We start from the raw sequence: 5,760 nt of genomic DNA on the forward strand, positions 1-5,760 counted from the left end.
AACTGCAGTAGAGACCAACATTAAATAAAATATCTTATCGCATGATTATTTCAAAGGACTGTTTAAAATCTAAGCTAATCTGGAAACCTACCAATTCCACGGATCTTTAATCTTTTATTAGCTCTATTTTTAAAGATTTTTTTTCCCCACTAATAACTCAAGAATTATTGAAGTAAAAAATAGTTTGATATTTTCAGAGCTTTGTAGTCAATACACCTAGCAACTGACACAATTAAAGTTTCAGAAATCCTAAGCATAGCACGAATTCCACTGTAATTCATTTCCTAAAGAAAAAAGAAAGGCCCCAAAATAGCACTGAAATTTCAGTAAAGGACAATTTCTGCACGTTTATGAACTGTGACAACTTCTGCTTTCTGCCTCTGCCTTTCCCTTTTCACATTTCCTCTTCAAAATTCAGTGGCACAGACCTATAAGAGGACACCAGAAATAATTCTGGTGCAATCCTTTCCATGTAAATAACCACTGTGGAAGTATGAACTTTTCTAAAGTCCACTGGAAACATCAGATTCAGGTTTGTTTTACAAGACTTGAATTTTTTTTTATGAAAAAACACAGAAAACATAAAATCCTAGAATGGTTTGGGTTGGAAAGGACCTTCATGATCACCTTGTTCTAATTCCCTGCCATGGCAGGGACACCTTCCACTATCCCAGGCTGCTCCAAGCCCTGTCCAGCCTGGCCTTGGACACTTCCAGAGATGGGGCAGCCACAGCTTCTCTGGGCACCCTGTGCCAGGGCCTGCCCACCCTCACAGGGAAGAATTTCTAATTTAAATCTCTCCTCTTTTGTTTTAAAACTGTTCCTCTTTGTTCCATCCCTATCTGCTCACATAAAAAGTCACATTCCCTCTTTTTCCCAAGTCCCCTTAGGCATTGGAAGGGGTTCCAAGGTCTCTCCAGAGCCTTCTCTTCTCCAGGTGAACATTCCCAGCCTGGCTCCAGAGCAGAGCTGCTCCAGTCCTCACAACATCTTTGTGGTCTCTGCTCTAACAGGTCCAAAAAACAACTTTATAATAAAGACAGAAAAAGGAAAAAATACCTACATTGCTCTCTAACCCAATATTCCCACTGCTCCCTCCAGCACAAACAGTATTTTCTTCTCAGAGTTTCCCCTCTTGGACAAAATGGAGAAAATATGAATAAACCCCACCAAATCACTAAGAAGTGAAGCAGAAAATAAGGAGCCCACAGCTGTGGTTTAGAAGGGATGGTTTCAGTGAGCCAGCTGTGGAGCTTTGGGGATTGTGACCCTGCTGTGGAAATCCTCAGCACTTTACAAACCAAATGTGCCCCTCCAGAGCTCCCACTCATCCCCCTGGCTTTCAACAACCAATTCTCTCTCAAAAGCCAGCTGCAGCTTGCCAGCCCAAACACTGAATTACCAAAGCAATCACCAATCTTGAGCCCTCACCCTTTGACATCTCTCACCAATTCTCTATGAGCTTGCAGGAAATCATTTCAAACAGCTCCCTCAAGAAAATAAGTTTCAAGCTTTAGTTTTTTCCATCCCAAGCCATCCCTGCACTATTTCATAGCTCTGATAATTATACCACTGACTAAACCTCCAACTGGGAATAGCTGTTTTTATCATCACTATTAAAAACAGTCCCTCACACTGTTAGGAATCTGGAAATTCACTGGAGCTGCATCCCACCCTTCGGCCTCTCAAAACACTACAGAGCAATGAAAGTATGTGCTGAAACCAGAGGATCCCTGTGCTGAGCAACTCCTGTCATTTCTGGGGAACTGGAACTGCTTCCTAAGTGAACCATGGAGGTTTGGTTATTGATTTTAGCAGGGCAAGTGGCACCAGAGATCTGAAAGTCAAAGTTTTTTCCATATTGGACTGGGAAAGTTCAGTTACTTTTAGAAATGCAGCAGTGACATGCATGCTAAAAAGCTCCTCACATTCACCTAGTTTTGTAGTTTTATTTTTTTTTTTTAAAAAAGATCATCTGCAGTTTTCCCTTCCTAAAAGCACATTATCTTGGTTTTTACAGCTTGGCCAGAAGAGTGACTGACAGCTCTCAGAGAAGCAGCGAGATGCAGAAAAACAAGAGTTGAAAGAAAAGTAGATTTAAAAAACAGCTTTTAATTATCTGAAGGTACGGTTGCCAAGCAGACAGCAAAGAGGCTGTGCATCATTTACAGATGGGAAAATTCCCCCAGGTTGATTTCACAGCCAATTACAGTGGATTAACCTATTAGGAAGAATGAAATAGATATATATTTTTTTGGTGGATGCAAGTTTCAACAGCTTGAAAAATCATTGCCACTGGTACTTTGATACACAGGATCAGCAATCTGTTTTATCACACTTCAAGTCATCACCATCCATAAACACACCCTAGGAAAAAACTTCACCCTCTTTTTTAATGCATCTCCTGTCATTATTTCCTTCTCAGAGAACAGCATCTCTCTTGGCTCCTCACTTTGGGTATCACTTCATACATCAATACTTCTTTTATTGCTGTTAAAGACAAACATCTAACACCTTCAAGCTGTTTTACACACACCTTTGCACACACATATATTATTATATCTGCCAGATGCCACTGCATAAGGTATTTGTCAAACAGAAAAGCACCAAAGCACTGATTTTCAGCTTTCCAGGATCCCTCTGCTAAATCCTGGGTGTGCCTACTTTTGTTTGGTATCAAGTTCCTCCTGCTGGCTCTGCTGCAAGAACAAACTACAGGGATAGTTAAGTTTTTCCCCACCACCAAAAACATCTGTTCCTTTTCTGAGTTCTCCAGACTTCCTTCCCCTTGACTGTATCACAAAGCCTCTCTTTTCAGCAAGGCTGCCTTCCTGATAGTCCATCACCATTATCTTCTTGTTCTCTGCAGAGCAGCTTGAATCACTGGGTCCTGCAGAGCTCCCAGGCCTTTCAGCTCAAGGCCAGGATCTGAATTCAAGCATCATGATTTACAGAGAGGGTTGTTAAACTCCTTCCCTGACTCTTTTTTTTACCACTTCACAGTTTCCTGTCCTGGGAGGCAACCAAACTGCTACAAGAAATGCCAGTTTCTGGTAAATGTCCTCAATTCCTGTGACACTGAGCATTTAAAACAATCACATTACTTGCAAATCTTGCACTAGAACAGCTTTTATCCCACAAAGTGCAGAGATGAGCAAAAATTACTTTAGCACCAAGGAGTGTGAGTTGGTTATTTGCTGCATCTCACAGCATTTCTAGTTAACATTCAGCCTTGGCACGACCCACCATCCGCTCAGGCACACAGCACAATGTCACCCCTCAAAACCCCACTGTTCAACCTAAAGGCACTTTTTTTTTAAATCTCTTTTTCTTTTTATTTTAAGGGTGCATCAGCTGCTCACTGAAAGTGGGAATGCTTCATTTAGCACACACACACTTGTTAAACTGCTCACAGCATGCAAATAAAACACTGCATTGTGCAAAAGTCATTCAGTCTCCCCATCCGTAGATATGAGCAATGGAACCGGGGCCAGGAAAGAGAAACTTGGAACAACGTGCAAATATTTCAGTCCCTTATTCCCAGTATTCACATCCCAGGCTAAAGCCCACAGCCCTGTCATGCTGAGGGGTGACCATGTTTAAGAATCTGCCCTTTGCAGTGGGTGGGAAAACGACCATTATCTGTCTTGCCCCTGGACTGCACCCTTTTATTTGTAGTTATTACTGCAAACTGCCTTTTTTTCCAGACAATGGTTGTGTTATTATAGGTACCTTCATGCCGTGCCAAAGCACATACACACAGCAATTCAGAACAATCAGCCTTGTTTTCATGGGAGCAAAGGTTGCAGCCAAATGAAATGGGTGGAGATCACATTAAACAATCTTGGAATCTGCTAATAGGATATAGGAAAATGTGACCATAATGCAGATGCGGAGTTCCCCTTTCACCTTCCAATGTTATGGATAAAATAAAAGCTTTGGAAAACCAATTAAACTGTTTGAACAACATTAAGCAAGTCGAAGTATTCTCAGGGTGCTTACAAGACCACTGAGAGGTCCTTTAAAATTAAAAGAAAGCTGTGCCCTATCAAAGCTCTGAAACCAGAGAGCATTTCCCCACCCCAGAAACAATGATCTCTTCCACCACCGGTTTTAAAGATATAGGAAACCTGCAAGTCCTCTGCTTCTCCATGGTGAAGAGAAGTTCATCAAGACAATTGTTCCTGTCTTAGACACAGAATCAGCCCCTCCTTTAAGTGGGGAATTTTCACCCTGAGGCACCTTGGTTGGTCAGCTGTAACCTGCATTCCCCTTGTTTGCTTTTGAGATGTGCATTAGTCAGCTTTCTCCTCCACAAATCTGATTGTGCCTCTGCATGATCGTGCACTGAAGTCATGTCCTTGAGAGTGTGACATCAGTCTGTTGCCATGGCAATGCACAGGGCAGTCCAAAATTCAGTATTATGGCATCACTGCAGGATCAGACAGCAGAACAAGCCAACGCCTGAGAGCTGGTTAATGCAGCACGAACAGCCAAGACATTTCAATCTAAATGTTAAAGTGTAACTGCACTTCATCACAATATTCTTTATAAATATGCCTGGAAGCCTCAAGAAAGACAATCCAGAAGGTCACTGAATTGAAGAAACAGGCAAACCATCATGCATCACTAAAAAGAAGGGCAATATGTTTCCAAGGATGGCCACCAAGTATGAAGAAAGCTCAGTTCAGCTCTCTGAATAGAAACCACCATCTGTTCCTAAGGCAACACCAGAGCTGCCTAAAGACATCAGCATCCACAGAGAAACAGGGATGGTCCCTCTGCACCCCAAACCAAGTGTTAGCTTGCACCCAGTTTTTCTGGAAATCAGAGGCTGGAGGATCACAGCACTGTCAGCCCTTTCAAGGGACAGCATTACATAAGACACAGTTCTTCAATTTCAAGCTTTGAAGCAAAGATCAGCACATCATTAACCCAACCTGTAACAAAGCTATGTAGTTAAAAAAGGGTGGTACCTTCCAAGAGTTGTTACTCCATGTAGGGTTAGACATTACAATTCTGTAGGTTCCTTACACACTCAGGAGAATGGCATTTCTGAAGAGCAAAAGGGAAGGAAAAAGGAAATTAGTGACACAGTAAAGGTATTAACAACCACTACCCAGCTCCTAAAACCCAAAAGATCCAGTTTGCCCAGAGCAAAGGGCACATGGGAACAACAATCCATGTATTGCTGACGTGGAAAACCACCAATTCAAGATCTTCAGCACTGACTGATCGAGCACACCCCAAAACCAGCCCAGTGGCTGGGCAGAAGCCAACTTGGCACCACGAGAGCCCAGGGAGCACAGACAGCGGAGAGGAGGGACAGACAAGCCCCCAGAAACCACACTGGACCCTTTCTTTACCTGTTCCTCTGTTCCCATCAAGCACACACGTTTTGGGGTTGGGGTGTGGATTCCCAGTGGCTGCTGTGACACCCAGATTCCCCAAGCCCCTGGAGTGCCAGGGCTGTTGCACATCAGCTTCCACGTAACGCGGCCCCTCCCCGCACGCTTGGCTGGTTTCATTTCGCCTCCTTCCGCTTTCCCTTATTACTCCACACCTCTCCAACAGCTCAGACAACACTTCCTTCTGCAGGGCTGACCTCCAAGCCTTCCCATAACCCCAGGTGCACCCACAGTTTCTTCACACTGCCATTAACGAGGCACATTTCATGTTCTCCACACGGATGCAGCCCTCACCCACTTCGAACCCCTCCACCCATGTCCCTGGCTGTAATTACCCCATCCCTCGTTATCT

General features: G+C 43.5%; 1 protein-coding gene across 1 annotated transcript in view; it reads right to left on the bottom strand.

The window, feature by feature from the left end:
- FBXO34 (F-box protein 34) overlaps positions 1-5,065 on the bottom strand; it is a 27,481-nt gene extending 22,416 nt beyond the window's left edge. The window contains 1 exon segment of the mRNA XM_031066297.1: positions 4,977-5,065. The gene's annotated coding sequence lies outside the window, so the exon portion shown is untranslated.
- Between the last annotated feature and the right edge of the window lie 695 nt (positions 5,066-5,760).

This window comes from Geospiza fortis, unplaced genomic scaffold (assembly GCF_000277835.1).
Source record: "Geospiza fortis unplaced genomic scaffold, GeoFor_1.0 scaffold23, whole genome shotgun sequence".
NCBI lineage: Eukaryota > Metazoa > Chordata > Aves > Passeriformes > Thraupidae > Geospiza > Geospiza fortis.